At 43.2% G+C, this 24333-nt stretch overlaps 1 protein-coding gene and 1 non-coding gene across 9 annotated transcripts in view; both read left to right on the top strand.

Moving 5' to 3' along the window:
* Window positions 1-24333, top strand: part of PBX1 (PBX homeobox 1) — a 308844-nt gene that overhangs the window by 119999 nt on the left and 164512 nt on the right. The window lies entirely within an intron of this gene.
* Window positions 11819-11922, top strand: LOC139081675 (U6 spliceosomal RNA). Its single transcript, XR_011536869.1, has one exon. It is a non-coding gene; the product is annotated as a U6 spliceosomal RNA (small nuclear RNA).

The raw sequence follows: 24333 nt of genomic DNA, 5'->3' as shown, positions 1-24333 counted from the left end.
ATTAATATGGGTTTAATGAAAACTCCAGTTGATCTGTCCAAAGATATTGATGAGCACTGCCCAGCCGTATTAATCATCTCCTTGAGGGAGGAAATGAAGGGAATGGGCGAGCAGGTTTCTGTCAGATGCCAATCCCGATGAAGAGATGTGAAAAAAAAATTTTTTTTAACCCTCCACAGCTACATCCATTTCCTGGGACGTCGGTGGGGCCAGGAGGGAATAAGAAAGACCCATGACAGCACAGGAAATTCTGGGGCACATGTAACGTTAAATCATTAAGCTTCTGCCAATAAATCCATTACTGTTAATTATATTGAGATGGCCAACGATCTGCTGACAATATTCCTTCATTGATTTTCATTCGCAGTGAATCGATGTTCTGGCTTTATTCTCTTTGGTGTTTTCATGCTTTCGTATCTTTCTCCCGCTCCTCATCTCTTTCTCCCCACGCCTGGCTCCCCACACGCATCCCTCGCCCTTCCCCCTTGAGCTTTTGCTGTAATGCAGTTCTCCTCTCGCTGGTGATACGGTTCTCTCCCTAAGTGCCAAATGTTTCTTGATAGGAACAAGCTACATTTCTTTATGGCTTATGGCAAACTGCCTTGATTACTTCTACTGCTGTACCCATTATGTGAATTAAATATGTATTCAGTTGCATGCTGCTTGTGATGTTATTGCAGGGTGACATATGGTACTGACTCAATTAGAATGAAACTAGCATTAGATAACCCTTCTGATTACATGCATCCTGACCGGCTCCTCCTCGGCCTCCCCTCTGTGCTCTCGCGCTCTCCAGTGTCTGCAGGCCGCAGGTTTTCATTATCAGTTATCATCTCCACCACACTGGATGCGGGCTGGGGGTTGGGAAGGGAGGGCGGTGTGGGTCTCTGGGAAAGAAGGCATATCAGACAGACATACAGATGTAAAAGGGTTGGTGGGGAAGGAATATAAAGAGATCTATGCTTGCGTTTGGAATTAACCTTTAAAATTATATTTGTTGGACTTGATCGTTGGGCTGACTGTGAGAAGAGGCCAAAAAGGTCTCTCTAGGGTTGGAAGATAGAAGATCAGAAAAGGAAGGAAAAGAATGACTGTCAAATGACTGTCATGTGTGTGATTAGTTGGTCCTTACCTTGAAAATTATTCATTTTAAAATAACGCTTTTTTTTCTCCTCCCGGTGGAGAGCCAAAACTTAGTCTAGTACCAGTAATACATTTTGTTTTTATAGCACACCTGTGTTCAACATATGTTAATCCATTTGATTCTTGTCAGCATCTCACAGGGCGGGTGGAGCAGGAATCATCCCCATTCTACAGATAAGGCAATGGAGACATGGAGAGGCTACATGACATTATAGTTCAAGGTCTCCAAGTCACTTGGTGGCAAAATGAGGAGGAATCCTTAAGAATGCAAAGGGTTCTGAAGGGTAGATCAAGAATGTGTCATAAAGTGATTGAGAGTCATTAAATCTTTGAAAAATCAAAAACACACAAAAAATAAAGGAAGTATTTTGGGTGTCTGGGTAGGGGCAGTAGTTTCTGGAATATCGTATCCTGACAACACAATTCATACCGGAGAAGCCGGTGTCTAACCTTTCCTTCTGAGGAGAAATCTTCTCTCCTTGATGATTTTCCCCTTGTTTGAAGCTGTTCTAAGCTCCTTTCCTTTCGCTCTTCCTGCTCTGTCACTTCTTCTCGCCAAAGAAGAACCTGGAGACTCGTTCTCTCTCAGTCTCAACTTGACACAGCCTGAGGCCAAGCAAGCTCCCAGTGCAGAGCGGACCCCAGGGTCTGGAAAGAAAGCCTGCTGGCATTCTTGGATTTCCTCGAGGGCTGACAGAAAGGCTGCTGGACCCAGGATTGCCTCACTCACTCTTGCACCACCATCCAATAGGACTTCTTGTCCATGACCAGCTCAAGCCTGCCGGTGTGTTTGAGCGTCTGCTATATGTGTTTGCGTGTACCACACCACATGCTATGGGAGATATCAAAAATTTATATGGTCACCGGCCATAGGTAGCTCATTTCTGGGTAGAAAAATAGCATGAGGGTGAAGATAAGTGTGAATAAGGATAGTGCGGACTCAGAAGTGCCATAGATGCACTTATTAATCTCAGCATTCCTAGAATTATGCTGTCGCTTTGCCCAGTACCTTGACTGTAGCAGGCACTTAACAAATATTGGTTGAAGGGATGAATAGGTGAATGCATGAAAGGGATCAGTGTGAACTATGGTAATAATGAGGCAGGTTTTCATGGAGAAGATAAGGCCCCTTATAGATAACATAACCATCTATCCCCATCCTACCACTCCCAATCTACACTCCCATTACAGTAATGATCACTAATTTATATAGCACTTTACCTTTAAAATAACCCTTTCAAGAAACACTAAAAAGATAAACCTGAAAGGAATAAAAATGGTTATCTGTAGAGGCCAGGTATGTGGGGGAGACATATGGGAGAATGGGGGAAAAGGTGGGAGCATGACTCGGCATATGATAATCATAACGTGTATATTGTAGATATATTTTTATATTGTAAATGTATTACCTATTTAAAATAATATTAAAAAAAAAAACTTTCAGGAGCATTCTTCATAGCAACCCTGTGTGTGTGTGTGGAGGGGGCGTTTTTATTAGATTCTAATTTCACATAGGGAAACTAAGGTACAGAGAGGTTAAATAACTTACCCGAGGTCATAGAGTTAGTAAGTGTAGAGTCAAGACTAAACCCAGGGGCCAGCCCCATGGCTGAGTGGTTAAGTTCCTGTGCTCTGCTTTGGTGGCCCAGGGTTCGCCGGTTTGGATCCTGGGCACGGACCTAGCACCGCTCATCAAGCCATGCTGTGTCAGCATCCCACATGGAAGCTCTAGAGCACCTTGCAACTAGGATACACAACTAGGTACTAGGGCTTTGAAAAGGAAAAAACAGAGGAAGATTGGCAACAGTTATTAGCTCAGGGCCATCTTCCTCACCAAAAAAATAAAAAGCATCAAAAAAACTAATATCTTAAAAAAAATGACTAAACCCGTATTGGGTTCTTTCCACAAGAGCACATGGCTTCTCTGCGCCTGAGCCCAACTGTGCTAATCCCCAGAGTGGTGCCTGAGTGATTGGGGCCTTCCCTGGGACCCCTGTCTGCCAGTGGAACTGTGTGTGTACTGAAGTCTCAGCAGGAAGAGAGAGGATGTGGGGCCAGGGACTTTCCCCACTGCCACTGTAACATGGCAGATTTAAACTCCCAGTGACAGATCTGGCTGGAAAAGAAGAAGTAGCTTTATAGCTTGCTGGGAGTTGTGCATTCTTGTGGGCACACCCTCTGGAGCGTGCCCTAAATCTGATCTTCATTGAGTATGCATAGGTGATGGACAGAAGGTTGAAGTCTGCAGGATGAACTCTGAGGTTCTACATTAACTTTGTGATTTAGCCATTGCCTACCTCACTAGGGCTGTGTCTTACCATTTTCTTCTCTCTCTTCATATGCTACAAATATATTGGGTTACCTGCACTACCTAAAATCTGCCACTTTTTTTCCTATACCTTTAAAGGTTGTCTCTTCTCCCAGGAATTCCCTATACCTACCACCCCCCATAGTAAACTACTGCTTATCATTCAAATCCTAGCTGTGGCCTTGCTCGGGTACTCCGACCCAGATCTAGATATTCCTTCTTCTTTGTATTCAATTTGCCTTGTATATGCCTTCATTGTGGCTTACATTACCTAGTCCTTGTAATTTTACTTTTTGCACATTGTTTTATTTTTTACATGTTCATTTTCTCATTGCACTGTAAGCACTTTGAGGTTAATGCCTTTTTACATTTTTCTCCCAATTTATGACGGAGTCGGGTATATCATAGGTGCTCAATAATCATTCATGGTATGCACTAGGGAATCACATGGATACCATTTTATCCTCTGGTCCCAGCATTATCTAGAGGCAGGCAACTTTAGTACCATATCATATCTTGATGGACTAGAGAGAGCCCTAGACTGGGAGTCTGAGGAGCAACTCCTAGCTCCCCCATGAGTGGTTATATGGCCCTAGACATGTTGTATTAAACATATAAACACTCGTTTCCATGAGCATGGTCTACTTGTGGGGCTGTCCTATGAAATGGTTGTTTAGCAAGTTGGAAGATATGTATTGGGAAATATGGAAAATAGGATGTAATAGGTAGGGTGAGGCCCATGTGGTTGGCATGGATAGTGTGGCACTGATTGTCCAGCAGAGGGGTTTAGACATGTGGTAAGAAATGGAGACCCAGTGGTTATGGGAACATGGATGACAGATGCTTAAACCAGATTTAAGGACTTTTAGTCTTAAAATGTGCAGGATGTACTAGACTGGAGAGAGACTGAAGCCAGGGATTTCAGCCAGGAGACCAAAGGACCTGGAGTCTGGGTAAATGAATTGTAATTTGGGAATGAAAAGTATCAGACTGTTTTGAAAGCAAGATTAACAGAGCCTGGTGACCATCTAGATAGGGAGGTAGAAGGAAAGGTATAAGTCAAGGATGATTGAATCATTTGATTCCTTTGTTAATTTGATTCCACAAAAAGTTCGAGGTGGGATATGATTCAGTACAATGAGAAACCAGCAATTAGAACTGTCCCCAAATAGCTGGAGGGTGTGGTCATAGATGCCGGCTTTATCATGTAACTGTAGGAAGTGAAGCGTTGCCAGGACTGTCATGAGGCGTTTGCTGCACGGTGTGCAAGTTTGAACTAGACTGAGATGTGTTCCATCTGTGTCTCTGTGTCTATGTTTAGAGGTTTTCCGTTCTGGTTACTTGGGAGAATGGGCTAGGCATTAAGAAGAAGAAGGAAATTAGGAAAGGGAGGTAATTTGGATGCCAGGTAGAGTTTTGTTCCTTTCACATTGTGGTAGATCTTTCAGTTTCACAGAATTTTGTTTCTGTATAATTGTTGATTTTTTTATTGGGTGTGTCTCTGACATGCATTTGATTTTCTCTCTCCAGAAACAAAGCATGATCTGCTAGAATCCTGCTCTATTTTCAGGTGATTCCAAGGCTTAGCCCTCTAGTTCCCAGGACCTCCCTTCTGGGAGGAGCCAGAGTTTGTTGTGGGCCGGAAAAAATATAGTGGCAAAGAACCTGGGTTTTAGAGTCAGGCTGACCCAAATTTTTGTCCTGGATCCTCCATCTACTGTGTGACATTTGGCAGGTTACCTAATTTCTGTCATGTCTGTTTGCTCAATACTAAAAGTGGAGATCATAACATCACCTACTTCGTAGGGCTTGGGGAAGGATTGTGATAATAACAGCTAATATTAATTTAGGGGTTATGTACAAGGCACTGTGTTATTTACATTCACTATTTCATTAATCCGCCCTGAAAAACCTATAAGGTATATACTGTCATTGTCCCTGTTATATTGGCCAGGACTCTGAGCTTAGAGGGGTTAAATAACTTGCCCTAAATTACCCAGGTAGGAACTGGCAGAGTAGGGATTTGAACCTAGGTTGAATGATTGTAACAACTCAGCCCTTAATAACTAAAAGCTCTGTAGCTTTCCAAAATATCTCTCTTTCTGTGAAAATCTGAGAGCCCTCCAAAGACCGCCTTTCAGATTAATCACGCGTTCTACCATGTTCCTATAACAAAATACGTGTAGCTTTGATTAGCATGTGTGTTATCATTTTTCAACCCTTTTTTCAACCCTTAATTTTAGTCATTTCTTCATGTATCCCTCTCTCTTCACTAAATTAGAAACTTTTGAATACAAGTACTGTGCCTACCTATATAGTTTCCCTCCAATGCCTTCTTTAGACAGAGGCATTCTCACTCTTAATTTATTGGAAAGAAATTAGATGAAAGGGTCACTCTTTCCTTAGGGACACCTTTGGCGCTGTGAGGTCACCTTTGCCTTTCTGTCACCAAAACAAAAAAATTAACACATCAAGGAGTACTATGAGCGGCACTAATGAAATGTGATCGTTTAAAATAATGAAATAATGTCACTTAGTCTGATTATGGTCCTTACGTCACTTCCCCCGACAAAAAATAATCATAAAAGCAGAAGTGATCTTTCCTTCAGTGAGTTGTATTGTTTCCATCTTTGGAATTAAACTAGACAAGAAATGAAGTACCAGGAACCAGTTCCTCCTTGCCTCGGGGCATCAGACACGCTATCTCCCATTTGGCCTTAACTTTTTCTCCCATTTGCCCCTCCGGTTGGAATGCAGGCATTATTCTGAAGCTTTGCGATCATTACCTTCCACAAGCTGGAGTCTGACTTTCCCTTGGTGGAGAGCAGATCTAGGGAAGCGATGTGAGTGAATCCCCAGGGTGCCCGTTATCAAGAGGATTGGTCCCTGAGCTGGTCCTTTTCTCCCTTCTGCCACACCTGAGATGGAAAAAAGAAATTCCACTGCCCCTTGGGTAGCAGTAGAGGGAGAAAGCAAGATTCCCACCTCTGAATGCCTTTAGGTTTAAAACTACCTTTAACTGCTTTAGGTGCAAAGTTGAGTAATAATAATAATTATAATGTTTGGTAAAAATAAGACTGCACAGAGCATTTCAAAGCAATTTTAAACATTGTGCCTCTTATTCGTGCTCTTCGAGAAGCAGCCCCATGCGGTTGACTATATAGAAGGAATTACAGAATTCTTGGGCAGTGTTCAGGGACAGGCCTTTAGGTCTTGTTCTCATTTGGTCTTCTTTCCTCTCGTTCTTTCTTTATTCTGAATGAGTCTCTCTATAGTTACATCTCACCATTCAGAACTCAGTGCCGGCAGCCTTACCCATCTGAAGAAAGTAGGAACAAGGACCTTAGCATAGGAGGCCTCTCTGTGACCAAAAAGGAGCCTCCAGGTACTCAGCCTGTGTGGGTGACTCGTCATAGTGCCCACAGGCCACCACTCGAATCCCCTTTCCTCTTATTTCAAACATGATTCTAACTGTATGGTTGTCTCATTTCCCAGCCCCTGTCAGGATATCTACATGGCAATCACTCATATTAACTGAGCACTGACTACTGCAGACACGATCCTAAACACTCAGAGTGTAACTCAGGTCATCCTCACAACCCCCCGAGGAGCGAGGTACCACGACTGTCTCCATTTTACAGGTGAGGGCGCAGCACGGAGCGGTTCAGAAACAAGATCCCACACCCAGTAAGTAATTAGGTTTGGCTTCCACGATCTGGTCCCACAGCCCATGTTCTTAACCATCACGCTATGCTGACTTTGAAGAGGAGGCAGTAAAACCACAAAAAGGAGGCTGGAAAACTTAAAAAATCCAGCAGACAGAGTTCCTATACAATAGACATGCAGACTCACAGCTAACGGTGGGCCTGGCTGATAATCGGTATTCGTAATGATAAATGATTTGGGTCATGAAGAGGAAGGCAAATTATGTTCAAGATTATCTATCTATCTATCTGGGTATCTTTCAAAGAAGCTAGATGGAAATATAACATGTTTTTAAATGATTTATATCCAAAATGATGAAAATAAACACAGTTTTGGTAAACCCTCAGGAATATGGAGACGAGGCAGCTTTCTATAGAGTGATTTATTTCTCAGTAGTTAACATTTTCTTGCCTTTCTGCCTGCTCCTGGGTTCCAGAGTCTCTGTTCCCTGGATGTCTCCCTCGGAACAAAGGTTGTGGACCCATGGACCGCCTCCCCCTCCTTGCTGGACTCTTGCTCCAGAAAAGATGACAAGAATTTATGGATCACCCTAGACGGTGAATGGGGTGCTGCACACATGCTCGACTCTGTGTTGCTTTGCCTCTAGGATGGCAGGTAGAGGGAGCACAGTGCAGTAAATATCAGTCCTTTCGTAACCCACCAGGAAAATGGAAGGGGTGCTGCTCAGGGGATTTGAGAGGAGAGCGGGGAAATGACTTCTTTGTCTGAAAGGGAAATGCCATGGCTGTTCCTTCAGGTCTGTTAAGTGTCTGTTGGGTGAGAAGGACATTCTTCTCTTTGCTTCCACCTCCCCCCATCGCCTTTATTTTTTCTCCCTTTGTAGAATAATATAAAATAAAAAAGCCCAGCAGAAAGGGAGCTGTGATGCTGTCGTCCCTGGCGTTGATGTTATTTATTTTCCTCAGTTGCTGCTCTGGAAGCCCGGAGTTGACAGAGCGGTTTTGTAGAATAGAAACATTATAGACTGTTACTGTCAGAGTGTTAAATGTGATGGATAGAGAAATAGAGGCGAAGGAGGGGACTTAATACTGAGAGCCAGGGTGCTCATGGGAAAATAAACCATCCGCATATAAGAAATGAATGAGGTAATGTGGCGGGAGGTAATGGGCTTTCGCAACATGCCGGAACAGAGATGCTTATTACAGGGTGTGCTTAACCCTTGGCATGCTGATTTCCCTTTGTGGGTTCTAGGGCTTTTCGCCATGTCCCTCTGTGGGAGCATGTGTGTGGCTTTTCTTCCGGCAGGGAAGCAAACGTGCTTAGAGGAGTGGAGACAAACGTGTTCTTAATAACGCTGTATTAGCAGCCTGTACATCAGCACGCCTTGGCGGCTCCTGAGGGGCTCGGGATCCCCGTGGCTGTGTGAGACAGAATGTGCCATGATTGCTGGGTTAGGAGGAGCACCTTGGGGAGCTTAAGACTGTTGATTTCTCCATTGGAGACTTAGGAGGAGTGCTTTGGTTACTTGGGAGAGAAGGAAATTCATGTTAACTTGGCTCCTTTCGTGAGTCCCAAAGAGTCTCTGCCACTTTATGTAGCCAATGCCTGGCTGTTCACCCAGTGACCAGAATGTGGTGGCTTTGCCGTAAGGTGGGAGGGAGTGGAGCAGATGTGGTCACCTTTATTACCTGTTTGTCAACTACAGTGCATGCTATAGAGGTAATAAGGATGAGCATGTCAGGTGTAGACCCTGCCTCAGATGGGATGATGGAAGGGACCCAGCTAGCCTAGGTGAGTTGGGTGAAGTCAACTAAAAGATGGCCAAGTTCAATGGGCAAGGTGCTGAAAATTCCTTTGCTTTGGGTTCCTGTGATCTTTCCTACCCATCTTTGTGTCCTGGTGGTGGCCAGTCCTGTGTCTTGCACGTGACAAACAAACAGTAAATTATGAGGACTCATTTGATATGGGCCCACATCTAGCTCTGGCAGTTACCAGCTGTGTGGCCTTGAGCAAGTCATTTACCCTCTCTGGGTTAGTTTCCTTATCTATAACATGGGGATAATAACACCTCGTAAATTTCTTGGCAAGATTAAACTTAATCATGCTTATGAAATTGTTGGCAGGCTATAAAACATTACGCAAATAGCAAAGTATTACTATTATTTCTGTTGTTAGTAACAAAATAATCCATGTATATTAAATGATAAGGTAAAGAACTTCACCCAAGAAATTATGTGTTCAAGATAGCAGCTTCACGTGCTTTTACCCAAACGGTGGTATTTTTGTCTGATGTTCAAGTGTCTCATTGCTTTCATTGGTGGTCACATCAGCAAGGACACTGCCCTGGATGTTTATATTCTTGGCATAGGGTCAGTGGGCTCCTGAAATACTCTTGCAGGGGACCATAGTCACCTAAGCGTTGTGGTCTTCCTTCCTTTCCTGTTCAGAAGTTTCATAGAATCACTGAAGTTTGGAGTTAGAAGGACCCTTAGTGAATGTCCATCGTTGGCCTTGATTTAGTTTGGAAATTGCTTCCTCCTGAAGCACAGACCCCACCTCCAGCATCTCTTGGATCTTTCCCTGGAGCTCTGCTGTCGAAGATGTTCCTGAGCCCAACCTCATTCTCTGAGATCTAGCTGCTGCCTATGAGATTGTGCCACTAAGGGCCCTGTCCTTACTGTGGTGATAAGATGGTCCAGTCTAGGGATTCTGCTTGTCGTTTTGCTTTCGGGGATCCTCAGCAGTTCCACAGGAGCAGAGGGACCTAGGTTGGCTGGCATGGTTAGCTGTGGTCTGAACTCTGTTCCAGGTCTCATGTTAGCATGTGGTGCCCGCTGGTGAGGGGAGGGGTTTGGCTTATCTCTCTGCTTCCTTTTCCCTGTTTCTCTTCCTCACTTCTGGGTCCAGGCCTTCCAGGCAAGTTGGTCTCCTTGCTCTCCCTGTCTTCCTGCTCCCCCTCTGCTCCTCCTGGGTTGCTTTTTCTTTTTGTCCTCTATGTATATCTAGTCTCTGTCCATTCTTCCAATTTTGCTTCTTCTTATTTTGTCCAACAATCACAGCTTACATTGAATATTCCCTTCTCTTAATTTCTCAAATTTGTATTAATGTATGTAACAGCTGGCTATATAGTTTTTGGTGTTTCTCTGATTGTTTCACAAGACAAGATGAGAGTATGTTGTCTTTCCAAGAATATTGAAATTTTCTTGAGGAAAGGGTTATGTCCTGTATATATTTTTTCTTATAGATTGTGTCACATTACCCTCTTCTCTAATCATTTGTCGTCTATTTCATTATAATGCTTCTGTACTATATAGCTTTCTTTTGCCTATTTCTGGTCTTCCTCACTAGACTAGCTGCTCCCTGTAGAAAGAAGCATCATCTGAGGTATCTTTTGTTGTCCCAAGGCATCTAGTATATAGTCTATTTTGTTATGTCTTCAATTTATTGACAGTTTTCAACAGAAAAGTTCTCTTTTTGCCCTTGTCTACATGCTCAGACATCCTTGCACTCGGCCTTGAATAGAATGGGAATAAATGCTACATGTAAAGGAAAGACAGTACCAACCTGTGACAGAATCTTCTCTCTCACTAAATAATATTGTTGACACATTCAAGTAAGAGTAGCCCTGAGGATTAAATGAGATGATGCATCTAAAGAGTTTAGAACAGTGCCCGACACATTACGCATCAAAACTGGTTAGTTATAGTAGTAGCAGCAGCAGCAGTAGTAATATAGCTGAGAAGCAATAGTGGTAGCAATAATGCCTGGTGCCCACTGATCTGCCTTTTTTGCCCCATCTGTATTTTGGTAGAGTTCCACAAATAATCATCTAATGGGTAGAATCTATAAGCTGAGAAACAGTCAATAATACCACACCCTCTGAAATGTGGGCCTTCCTTGGGCCAGTGAGGCCTGGGATCCTATCATGGTGTCTTCCTGCGTGCCTCTGCAGTCCCAGGATATTCTCCTCGAATACGTCCCTATAAAAACCAACTCCTTTTGGGTTTATGAAGGAAGGTGTATTTTAGGACACAGCGAAGTACAAATCCTTGGGTTTGCTTGAAATTTATAAGAAAGACCGTGGTGACGGAAGAGGGGCGATCCAACTCCTGGCCTTTTCAGAAGACTCTTCATCTTTCTGCATTTTTTTTTTAATTCCACTAGAATGCATAGAATAGTAGATATGTAGACTCCAGAGTTCAGAGGAAAAGGAGAAGGAGGCAAAGCTTCCAGGACCATACTTTTCCCTTGTTGATCAGTTATTTTTCTAAGTCCCTTTTTCTAAGTCCCTTTCTTTTCTGTGTCAAAACACAATGCCGTTCTTTGAACTTCACCAGCTATTATCTCAGCAAAGTGTGTGCTGAGGCCATTCGTTTTTGAAAAGGGGATTGTGATTGGGGTTCAGGAGGGGAATTACAGGTATACTTCAGTGGCCAGGCCCTAGTGTTCTTAAGAATAACCTGGGGGTATTTGTAAAATGCAGTTTCACAGGCCCTGCCCCAGCGGGTTGTGATATCGAGCCTAGAAATTTGCATTTCACGAAAACCTCTGATGAAGTAGATGCCTGGGCTACATGCTTTACCCTTTGGGAAATACCTCTGCCTCTGCACCTCTTCCATTCCACTGGTGGTGATGGTCTAGTTACTGGTCCTGAAGCTGAGACCCACTACCGTGTGAGAGCATTTAAAATGCTGCCTATGAGCTGACTTCAATGGCACATATAAAAAATGAGAACAATACAAAGAAGATTAGCATGGGTCCTGCACAAGGATGATGGGCACATTTGTAAAGCATTTCATATTTTTTCGCCAAGCTGTATACTTGTGATTTGTGCACTTTTCTATATCTGTGTTACATGTCAAAAGATTTTAAAAAAAGATAGCATCTATTGTCCTTTTATTAATGTCACTGTGACATATGACCCAAACCCAAGAACTTTTGACCTACATCAAGAACCTGTTTTGAAGAGAATAAAAAACTGTTATTATAGATCCATGGTTTCCCAGTTGGCAGTTGCCATTTAAGGGATATTAAGAGGCATGTTAGTACACCTTTGTTAAAAAGTGTAGTTTGTGTAGTGGTTCTTGGGGGGGGGGGGGAGGTTGGTGCGAAGGAACACAGTGCTCCTTGTTCCTCCTGGTAGCAGGAGGCAATTACCGTGACAAGATTTTTTTTGGTGTCTACCATATATAGATGAGACTGTTTGTTGTCTGAACTGGGCTAGGAGAATACATCATAATGTGGCGCTGAACATTCATGGAGATGGGGAGTGAGGAGAAAATAAGAGGATATCCTGAGCTCATGTTCATGAGCACGAGGCTCCAGTTTTTTCCAAGGTCACTGAGATGTTATTGTATTTACTCAATTTTATTTGCGTTGCCTCATTCTGGTAGAGTTGCTGTATTTATAGAGATCATTTGGCGTTTACCCTTCCACACCAGCACTTCCATATTTAAGTTGACTATTCATTTTGAAGTGGCTGAGTTGTGTTTGAGTATGAGTGTGTGTACTCATCTAGATGTGTGTTGCGTATGTGTGTGGCTATGTGTATATGCCTATATTCATGTGACTGACCATCCTATTCTTGTGGTCTATTGGAGAGACTGTCTATTCCAGAGTACAGAGATAATTAACTTATTGTGCCAATTCCACTGATGTTCAACCACATAATGTCTTTTGATTTTTAAAAACATGATGTTTGCAAATAACTATTGTTATTTCTGTCTGACTTTTCCCACTGTTATTCTAAATATGGAAGGCAAAGGAGCTTTGGGATGGTGGTTGTGAGAGTTGTGAGAGAGAGGAGAATGTGTTTTAGTCTAGCTGGTTCGTGTGTAATGGATTACTGGGTATAGATTTGTGTATCTGTTGTTGAGCTGTGGTGGTGGAGCTGGGGGAGGGAGAAAGGAAGACCCCCCTGTCTTCTAAATAACATGCACGTGTGAACGCACATGCACGCACACACAGTTGCTCTTTGCTGATTATCATGAGCCTAAACTCATTTCAGCCAAGATGACCTGTTAGCCAAGAGGCCAAGCCTACATGTGACAGCTTGGGTGTCTGCCCCTGCTGGTCATAGCCATGGCTTCCCTCACTAGCTGTTAATCAGTCTGGGGAACTCTAGCCACATCTTCTGGCTAGACTCAGCTTTCTGTCTGAACGAAGAAGCACAGACCTGAGACAGGTCAGGAAGGAAAAGGATGGTTCCTCCTCCTACCTTTTCCTCAACTTCTTCTCCACACAGATCCAATAGCACCCGTGAGGACTGAACCACCGTCTTACAATGGGCTCTGGCATTCAGAGCAACTTTCCTACAAATCTCTTTTTATTGGCATTTCCTCCAATTTAACCATCCCTGAATTGCATTTGAATCAGTTGAGAGAAAGAGAGAGAAGGAGAAGGGAGGAGGTTCCCCCCCTCGCTCTTGGAAAAGCAGCTCACAACCAGCTTTATTTGGTAAAATGCTGCAATAGATGCTTGTCAGAAATAATTTATTCCTGTTAGCTGTAATCTGAAGGAAAACAGATACAAGTCCTATAGTTAAAAAAAAAAAGTAAAGTAGTCTTGCTTTCGCTGACAGTACAAAGGTGTCATATACAAGAAGGATTGACACAGACCAAGGGGTCTTGTGGGAAATATGATAATAACTATAAAGAAGACAGATTATTCCCCAGTTGCCAACATTCAAACCTTTTTACAGTCAGTTCAAACATATAAAACTTTATTGCTCTAGCAGAAAGGGGAACAATTTCTGGTTGCACAGCTTTCCCAGGGCTGGGTTTATACTGTCTGTGTTATTGCTCTATAGTGGCATTTTAAAGTTTATTGAACAAGACTTTTACAATTGAAGGAAGTATATAAAACTGTAAATTTATTAGATTTTTCAGGATAAGTGCCCTTTCTAGTTGTGCTCAGGAATTCGGAGCTACGAGAAACTGCTAGTTACAAGACTTATTAATATTAAAGACTGAGAGTACGCACATTTTATACCTTAACTGATCTCAAAAATAATATTATCATATTACTGAATGTCAGAGCTCTTATGCTATAGAACTGGATGGATACACACATGTAGGACTCTAAATACCAGACGTGTTCATTTTTCACTAGTGAAAAAGTTAGCTTTTGTTATATCTTACGTTATTTAATTTTAACACAACTGGTCAGGATACTCCTCTGTCCACTGAAGGATGTCTCACAGTGTTTTTTTCTTCTCAGATCCTTGCTGATTTTCCAGCATCGCTCCATGTACGGCTGTAATGCAGGTGGTGGGTTTTAAGAGCATATTATAGGTGAAGTAACATATTGTAGCATCCACAAAAAGCAACTATACTTATGATAATCAAAATGTACTAAAAAAAGTTCTCTTTTATGTTCTCCAACTTCTCATTTTTTATTTCTTAAAAGTCTTTTGGCAGGGTTTGGGGGGCCCAGCCCTGTGGCACAGTGGTTAAGTTCGCACGTTCCGCTTCGGCAGCCGAGGTTCACTGGTTCGGATCCTGGGTGCGGACATGGCAATGCTTGGCAAGCCGTGCTGTGGCAGGCGTCCCACATATAAAGCAGAGAAAGATGGGCACTGATGTTAGCTCAGGGCCAGTCTTCCTCAGCAAAAAGAGGAGGATTGGCAGCAGATGTTAGCTCAGGGCTAATCTTCCTCAAGAAAAAAAGGTCTTTTAGGGACATGATTTGAGGAATTTGGTGATGTTTGTGAAAATCTGTACCAGGGTTTCTCAAGCTCTGCACTATTGGCTTTTTGGGCCAGAAAATTCTTTGTTGTGGGGGGCTCTCCTATCCCTGGTTTCTGCCATAAATGCCAGCAGCATCCCTACTCTCCCACTGTGACTATCAAAAATGCCTCGAGACATTGCTAGGTGTCCCGTGGGGTGTAATCATCCTCTGTTGAGGTCCACTCATTTATACACTATTATACTATGTCTCTGAAAAAAAATGAATTTTTCTGTAAATAAATAAATATAGCTTGTGTTTAGTAATAAACAAAGGTAGAGTTACCAAATATGACAAATTATAGGATTATTTACTTTCAGAAATGTCTAACTGTGGACTTCTCTTAAATGATATGTTCCCCAAAGAATGTAACATAACTCAATCTTTAAAAACTTAACATATAATTTCTCAGGACCACATTACTCTAATAGGAGATTCCTATTTGCTTGCCTAAGTCTGAGGGCATATTCTGTTTATATCATCTTATGATTAGCCACTTATATCTGTTTGCCTCTTTGATTTTTCATGTGCAAATGTGGAAAAATATGTACATATACATATAGAGGCTTATATTATGAGACTACACAGTGGAGGATTTGAGAAGTACAGAGATGATTTTGATTATAATTTTATCACTTGACATGTTTAATTTTGAGGTCCCAGCAACTTGCCTTTAATTTTCAATTTGTGTTCTAGAATTTTTTTTAATCTCTTCAGAAGGTTCTTTTAGTGAATACATTAAAAACATTCAAAGAAGTTGTTTATAGCCCCTGGTCACTTTCATGCTACCTAATGTTATGTTAGTACCTATGTGTAAATGGCACTTTGGTCTGGGATTTTGTGTTAATTTGACTAATGGCCATAGCATTTACAGAAATAATTAAGATAAAATGTTTTCAAAAGAGATTAAATTATAATTGGCCTTTAGTTTTTGACGGCCTGAATTTTGGAATTCTCTATTTCCTTTTTTTCCCCTTTTTTCTTTTTTTTTTTTTTAAATTCCAAACACTTGTGACTTACTAAGGGGTATCTTGAAAGGGTCTCAGTTCTGTTATTTGGTGGAGCCACCATTGTTTTCTGTCCCCATGGCCTCGGATGGCTGGGTGATGTTAGCCATAAGACAATATGTCTTCTCTCCTCTTCTTGCCATCTCTATAGGTCATTGGGCTCCTAGCCTGTAGGTGTATCAGAGATTTTCCTTGTGAAGATCTGTGACATCCTTAAAAAGTATGGTATAATCCACTAAATGTCTTTCTGATAAGTTGGGTGTAAATTGTAAGATTGGAAAGCAAATCGTATTAGAAATCTGCTAGTGGGTCTGGCTAAGGCATCGTGGTGATCTTCTTAGTCAGCCAAAAGATCTATTTACAGTCACTGGTTTAGTTACCTGGTTTCCTTAAATCATAATACACCTTGCTTGAGTTTTTAAGCTGCTAATATCCATGTGGTACTTGTTGTGTATGATAGCTGTGGAGTCACACACGTGTAATACACCTGACTTTGAACTTGGCCATGGGAGAATGTGCTTAGCCACTTTTGGTGGACTGCCACCCCTGCAAATGATAGCCTCAACACTTTACAAGGGTACATAATGCAGTCTCTGGTTGAAATCATGATGAGAACCCTGAAGGTGCAAACACGCTGAGTCAGGCACGCACAACCCTACCCTTTTCAAAAGCACTTCTAGCAAAGAGGGGAAATGTTCATCATGTCTCGTTAACATCCTGGATTCCTAAGTCCTACTTCAAGGTAGCATGGAGGAGGCAGCAGGAATACGGTCTTCGAAAAGCCCACAACCAAACAAAAGAAGGTGCTAAAAGAAACAAGAACCCTAACCCCAGTCACAGCTAAATTACTGGACTTCTCGGCAAGTTTGCCACCTGCAGCAGTGAGTTGAAAAGGACTGTGGGCTCTTTGGAAGCTGAAAGGGAATGAGCAGGAACAACATGAAACAGCAAATGTCAGGGAAGTCAGTAAGCCCTGAATCTTTTATGAGACCTTGGATATTCTGATCACAGCTCCGCTGACACCGAGATTGGAATACAGATTACAGGAGGGAGCGTCCGTGACATGAAACCCAGGCTTAAATCTTCCCAAGGTTTTAACGTGCCTTACCATATGAATATTGTTATTTTATTTGGCAGTGTTCCCACAGGAGGCCAGGAAAGTGAGCCTTGACTGAGCCAGGGGTAGGGTGGGTCTAGAGATGGGAGAGATGAGAACAATATTGTAGCTAATGAGACTAACACCATTGTGGGAGTATGTACATGTATGCATGTGTGTTCATGTGTGTGTGCGTGCACGTGTGTGCATGTGCGTTTGGTGAGAGAGAGAGAGAAGTACGAATACCCTGTATTCCTGTCTTATATAGAACCCTAGTAGGTTTTGATGCTAAAACCACTAGAGCTGTTTATGAATTCACTATAGCTTCATAGTGAGAGGAAGGAAAGGAAAAAAGACCCCCACGCTGAAATGAATTTATGCTTAAGAGCTTGTCTTGGGAATGCAAATGGGTTTAAGAGTCTCCAAAATAAGATGCCCTTTTTGGGAAAAGCTAGAAAAAATAACCAGCTTTAGAGATTAGAAGGACAGTGGGAGGATGTGAAAATGAGAATCTACTGCTCCCAGAGGGGGAAGCCACACGTCCTGCTGAAATGGCGTGTGGGCAAGAGGGAGGTGTTCTAGGTGTTAGCCCTTCAGGTGGTTTAATTTCCAACAGAGTTCATGGTCAGGACTGTGGGCCAAGCAAATGCTTTGCATTGCACTGTCTTGACTGGAAGCCCTAATTTAAGGCAGGAGCCTTGGCAGAGTCCCAGAGAGCCCTAGGTGCCAGGGGGCCTGTAGCGAGGTCCCTGGAGTGTGCTAGACTTCGAATTGCTTTCCCGGGGCATGACTTGGCAGCAGATTGGATAGTTTGGGTTTTGCTTTTCCATATGTGTCCACATGTGGTAGGTCGTGCTGTCTCAGAGTCAAGTTGCAAGTCAGTCAGGCGAGGCAGAATGACCCTCAGCCTGACGCAGGCCACAGAAGCAGAGAAAAGCTGAGCAACTAAGTGACCATTAGAGTCCTAGCACAGCGGGGATTGGAAGTTGATTTCCTTGATGCAGACTTTTTCTTTGGTCAGAGCAGGTCGACTACTATAGACTACTATAGTAACTCTGTAAGGGGCAGATGTCGGTGAATGAGGCATGGTCATTCATAAATAAGAAGTATTTATTTGTGACTGTTGGTGTCAGGTACTAGGATAAGTGCTTTTAAATTACATAATCTTCACAACAATTCTATGGCCCAACTACTTTGATTATCCTCATCTGAGATGGACAAACTGAGGCTAAGGCAGAGTTAGAAAGTGGGATGGAGCCAGGTTTGGCATCTAGGGTATCTTCAAAGCACTTGGCCTTGAACACCCACCTGGGCAGTTTTGGGCTGAATCTGTTCCTTTATTTCAGCCACCATTTATTGAGTGCTTACTGTATGCCACGTTCTGTGCTAGGTGCTGGGGATACAGTGGACGAAGACAGTGGAGGAAGACAATGCCCTGGGCCTTTGGGTGCTCACAGTCATGAGGACACCCAAGCAAATCCGCAATGACAGTGGTGTCATAGATGTTCTGAGAAGCTTGGGCCCGGTGCTCATGGGGACGTCAGCCCACAGTTGCAGTGCTGCAACAGACACAGCATGGCTGCAGCCCACCCAACTTTTTGTGGTCACTTTTGTCACCATCTACTAGAAAGCTTCCCCTGCCTTCATTGTGTGACACTGAGAGAGCTGGCCTTCTTTCCACAAAAGGGGAAGCTTCTGCAAAGAAGGGGTTGTGGACAAAATGGGAAGCAGACCCCCCCCTCCCCCAAGCTGCTTGTTTCAGGAAATTCTCTAGTCTTATTAGCCTGAAATTGTGGAAGAACAAAGCTGGGCCCATTGAAACAGAAAGAATAGGAAAACAAAAATAGAAAAAGGAAAGAAAAAAAGAAACACTTTAAGTTGAATAAACTACCGCCGAGCCAACTCATCAGTTCAGAGGGGGATTCTCATGTTTCCAGGATATTTTCAGATTCTGATGGCAATTAGGGAAAGACTGCTGTAACCTTGAAACTTTGTCCGGGGGACTGAGCTCAAGACCACCAAGATGTTGCACACAGACCACCCACTGCAGTTTCTTGCATAGATCTGCTGGTCGGTCTCTTGATAATACTGCAAGGCAACCTAAGCCATATTTTGTTGGGAGAGTGGAAGAGGGAAGGCAGGTGTTGAAAAGCCATGAAAAAAAGAATTAAAACAAAAATGTGCCTCAGGCTCGTTTCAACTGGCAGCTGAATTTCCCTCCCCTTTCTCTTTTGAATTTGATATTATTACAGGAACATTACCGTGGACTCAATTTTCATTTGGCGGTGAAATACCAGAAGTGTTCTCAGGGCCAGAGTGCTCTGTATGAGTGAGCTTCCTGGGAGCCCCTATAAATCTGTGGGAGAATCTCATGGAGATGGAGTGGTGGTGGGGCTAGTCATAGACCTCTAGAGGTTTGCTGTTCAACTTATGGAGTGTGTGCATGGGCAATGGAAGGTGCTGGCTTTCTGTGGTGAAAGGGAAAAGATACTTAAGGGTTTAAGGAGCAAAGAGGGGACAAAACAGAAAAGAGGGTTCGAAAAGGAAGACCAAGTTGAAGATATTTAATTATTTGAAATACTGAGAAACATGGATGCTGAATAGAAGAGTGAACTGCGGCACCTGAGTCTGGGTGGGGTGTTGTGGGGGGGCGCACCAGTGCTTATCTTCCTTGGAATCCCTCCTGCTCTTGTTGACCCCATCTGGCCAGCCAGGTATGAGCCCAAGTATAACAGCAATAGCAGCGACAACCAGAACAGCAAGACTGGTGCCAAGGATGCGTCTGCTGCCGGATGCCAGGCAAGGTGCACTTGTCTTACAGTACCCTCTTGCTGTCGGCTCTTTCTCCCTCTGCCTCAACTCCTCTCCTTCTCCTTTGTTCCTAGTGACACATGAGGAGAAAAATTGCATCACCCCGTGAAAGAACAGGGTGGCTGTTGGCCAGCGGCCGTGATCCAGGGCTGAGCTGTCAGCAACTGAGGCGTCTGCTGACCCGGAAGCAGAGAGATGAACCCTTTCGCCCAAACTTTTATCATCACAATTTTCTCTTTTTGTTATGTCCTACCCCCACAATCGTACAGATAGTTGACTTTCTGTGACAAGCCTGAGAAACGAGTCTGTCACAAAAGAGCATAGGGAGAAAGCAGATTAGGGACATTGCTTTCAGGACACAAAATCCCTACAAAAAATCCCACAAGGGGCACATCTTGGTTGGTGTATATGTCTACATGTGGGAAGGTGAAGGAAATAATATAAACACGCCATTATAAATATTCAGCCTCTGTGTGTGGAGGGCCTGCTATCTGCTGGGCAATGGGATGTGGCCATTCGTAGGCTGGGGGTCTCTGAAGACACGTGGCCTTGGGGGACGAGATCAGAGTGGGGTGAGAGGACAGGTTACTGAAGTTGAACTGGGGGCTGAAGAGCAGAGAGAGCTGTATGGGCTCTCCTCTGTTCCCATGTGCTGTTTTTTTTTTTTCTTTTTTCCTATGAGAGAATCAGAAGGGTGCCATCTGCCTTTTAGGGAAGGGTCATGCCTGGTGACTGGTAACATCTGGGGTAGGGTCCAGTTCCTTATGCCACCCAGAGTATCAAAGCAGTTTAGGCGTTGGAAACCAGGGAAGGAAGAAGGGATTAAAAAAAAAAAGAGAGAGAGCGCTGCTGCCAATCGGGCAGCTCTCTGTCTGCTGTCTGCAGGCTGCTGCTACCCACTCGTTACAATTAAAATGAAGTGTCCGTCAGCGGCTATCTTCTCTGTGTGGCCCATATGTTTCTGAGCTGATACTGTCCGGATTATTCTGTTCGGGAAAACGATAACGGCTGTTTATAACCTTGGCAAAGACTGAGGCCTAATCAGGCTGGAGCACATTTTCACCGACTGGCTGATAACAGGCTGTTAGCAGCCTTATCGCTGGGGAGAGATAGGCCAAAATAAGCAGATCTGTGAGCACAGGAGCCCAATCGAGTGGTACACACTCTGGCCCTGGCTTTATTTTTAGATTCCCTTTACCCGGTTGATATCAGAAGGCACAGAGGAAGGAGGTGGGGTGGGTGGTAATGTGTGCCCCCGTGGGGGTCAGAGTGAGGCGGAGGGGGATGTTAATCAACACAAGAGGCGGAGGGTCAGCCCCGCTTCCAGTGCTCCGGGCTCCCTTCAAATGAGGCAAAACACGTGCAGGTCTTAGGAGACAAAGGAAGGGAAGTGACTGTGTTTCCTGGCCTGGTGTGTGGGCCCTCGATGCCTGTTCGGCTCAGCATCTCCCCGCTGTTGGAGTCTGCATCTGGCCCGGCAGGCATAGGTGCCCGGTTCTTTCCACATTCTCTCCTGCGGTAGGGACTGACTTTCGCTTTCTGTCTTAATCCACTTTGCCTGGGCATCTTCATGGCATCCCTCCAGAATGATGTTGTCTGCCCAGCTCATCTTCCTCACACAGGCTGAGAGGCCAGACAGTGGGTTAGAGTAGAAGGAGGGAGGTCTGTGAGGATGGAGAAAGGACATTGACTGAGGCTCAAGGAGGTATATAAACTGAGGTCCCACAAAGTCACGGATGAATAACTGATACTCAACCCCCTGAGGAGGAGCTGTAAGTTTTCAGGGACATCCAGATTTCTGCCTCTTGGCAATAAAGCCTTCAAGGAAAGGCCCTTTGTGCTTGTCCCTTGTACAGTGATCAAGAAAAGCCAAATCTACGGCTAGCTTTTGCTTCTAGACCTAATTGTCCAAAACGACAAGTTACATCTGGGCCTTGACATATATGTGGTTCTAGAACAGTTATGAATTTGAGATAAAAGAGTATATGTATGAGGTCAAGCATGTGATGAAAATCAAATGTGAGAGAGAAGATACAATAGTGAGAGGCAGCAAATGTCAGAAAAAGAAGGGAACTTGGAAGGTATTGTTTGCATTAGACAGTGGAAATCTTCGATCTTCTGTGTTCGTTCCGCGTAAAGCTTCCTATCCTGGTACATGAGGCTTTTTACTCTCTACTCTGCTTCTGTCTGTCTGTCTGTCTCTCTCCATCTCTCTTCTCCCCTTTCTTCCTATCCTCTCCCTGCTCCCTCTGCAGCTGCCTGATTCCTGAGTCACTTTTGTCTGCCTGAGACTGAAAGGGTAGAATCAGGTGGTGGGAACAAGGAGCGAGAGGACCGTGCAGGGGGAGGGGAGGCACACAGATTGAAGTAGGCACAGAAGGCAGCAGAAAGCAGCAGAAAGCATTATGACCATTATCATGCTAATCTATTTACCAGACCCCCTTTATTCATTAATCTTTGAATAGCAGAACCGTTCATACAGCCTGAAATAAGAACCACCTGTGCCTCTAGGACCAAAAAAATAAGAGTGTTAAGGACAAATAATATGTGGAAGCAGGAAGGGGAAAATTAAATATAAACAAAAGGATTCAAATCCAATCTTTCTGCCATTTGGATCTTCACATATACGGTTTTACAGCTTACATGTTGTAAAATGGCCAGCTGATTAGCAATTTAGGAGACATCCCCCGTGTTCGGAGAAAATCTCTAGGGAGGGTTCAAAATGTAATGAAATTATTAAACAGTCTGATTTTTAAAAAGTCCAAAGAGAGGTTTTTCTATGCTAATTTTTATTCTTCTTTTTGGAACTTACTACCCATAAATGGAATATAAATGATTTGGGTTAACATTTTAGATTTACTAGTATACTCAATAAAGGGATCTCTTGCATTATCTTCACAGCATTCGTAGTAATATAATATAGAAAGCTAAAGCTGGAAGGGACCTTACATATGATCTCGTTCAGTCCTCTCACTGTCTGTTAAACCTTTAATTAAGAGTTCTTTACACATAGTCCAAGCCCCCATTTGTCACATCACACATAGACGGGTTACATTATCTTTGGAGTAGTTATTCTTACAGGGAGCAATGTAGCTCTTGCAAACAATTATTACCATGTGTTAGAGACACTTAGCAGGGCCTGAAGGGAGAATTGGGTAGGGCTCTGCTTTTCTTTGCCATTGTTGCTAAAATGGCGGAGACAGCAGTTAGAAAGACTGCAAAAGAAGACATATTCATGCTTAAGTCTGAGCATATTCTAAGAAGAAATCTAGCAATGGCCAACGGAATGGAATGCCTTCAGTATTCCTTTACGTAGGACTTTGTTAGCTAAATAACACTTCTGTTTAAAATTCATTCCCTTTGTTAAGAGATTGAGTTCTTCACTTCTAACTACCAAACTTTATTGGTCACAAGTGTTAGAATCATAGAATCTTAGAGCTGGAGGGACCCACTCTAAAGAACTATGTCCTCATTTTGTAGATGAAGAAATTGAAGCCCCAGAGAGGGGACTGGACCTGCCCGGTAGGTCTGAACCAAGACTAGACTAGGATATCCAACCTTCTAGCTCAGCGCTTTTTCGTCTTTCTGATGACTTTATATTATGATTTAGTTATAGGAAGAAGCATTTAAAATAAATCCCTTAACTGTCCATGCCACTGTTTACTCATCATAAAATGAGGATTGTAATTTCCCAATTGATTTTTAAGTTCCTCAAGAGCTGGGACCGTGCCATCCATCTCAGTATTTCCCAAGGCACTGAGCTCATACAGTGCTTTGCACACAGAGCTGCTCAATAATGTTGACTATTGAATAGTTGAATGAATGAATGAATACAACTTTTAATTAGACTTCTCAAGTGATGACTCTTTCATTAAATGATTTTTCTAAGTTATGTGCACATTCTTAGCCATTCATTTTTTAAATCTCTTTCAGGAGAAGCAGTGAAAAATGATGATGAGGTCTTTGGTAGTTCTGATGGAAAACTTTTCACTACTGCGGGCCTGATTATAATTATGGAATTTTTGTTGTTGTTTGGTTTTTTTGCAGCCAGTGGTTCGTGGAGCTTTGAGAAAACCGGGTGATCCTAGGGTCAGTTGACTTTGATGGTCTCAGTGGGAGGGGTCGGTGCATTCTTAGCTGCCCAAGAATCTCTCCAGTGTATTATGTGGGATCTTTTCATTTATCCTGAAGCTAGAAGGAGAACTTATATGGGACCATGGAGGAGGACCTTATCTAACTTGTTTCTTACTGTATTTTAGAACCTAAATAATGCCTGCATTGTAGTACTTGATAAATGAATGAGTTAAATATAAATTGGTCTACTTTCGCTTGACCTGCCCATGCCTTCAAAGTGGGAAACTGAACTAGGTGACTCTTGTTAGATTCTTTTCCAAGTCTGTGAACTGTCTGAGCCCATTCCTCTGACTCAGAAATCCTGGCCAGGATAAACTCTTCCCCTCAAAGGATAAATTCTGTCAGTGCATTAAAAATCTACATCTTTGGACCTATAACCCACACTGCCAAGGCCCTTTTATTCCAAGCCTTCTCTCATCACCACACCGTGAGATGACTGCCCA

The sequence above is a fragment of the Equus przewalskii genome, unplaced genomic scaffold, assembly GCF_037783145.1.
Source record: "Equus przewalskii isolate Varuska unplaced genomic scaffold, EquPr2 ChrUn-3, whole genome shotgun sequence".
Lineage (NCBI taxonomy): Eukaryota > Metazoa > Chordata > Mammalia > Perissodactyla > Equidae > Equus > Equus przewalskii.
The sequence above is the reverse complement of the archived record's forward strand: the minus strand, read 5'-3'. Positions and strand labels throughout refer to the sequence as shown.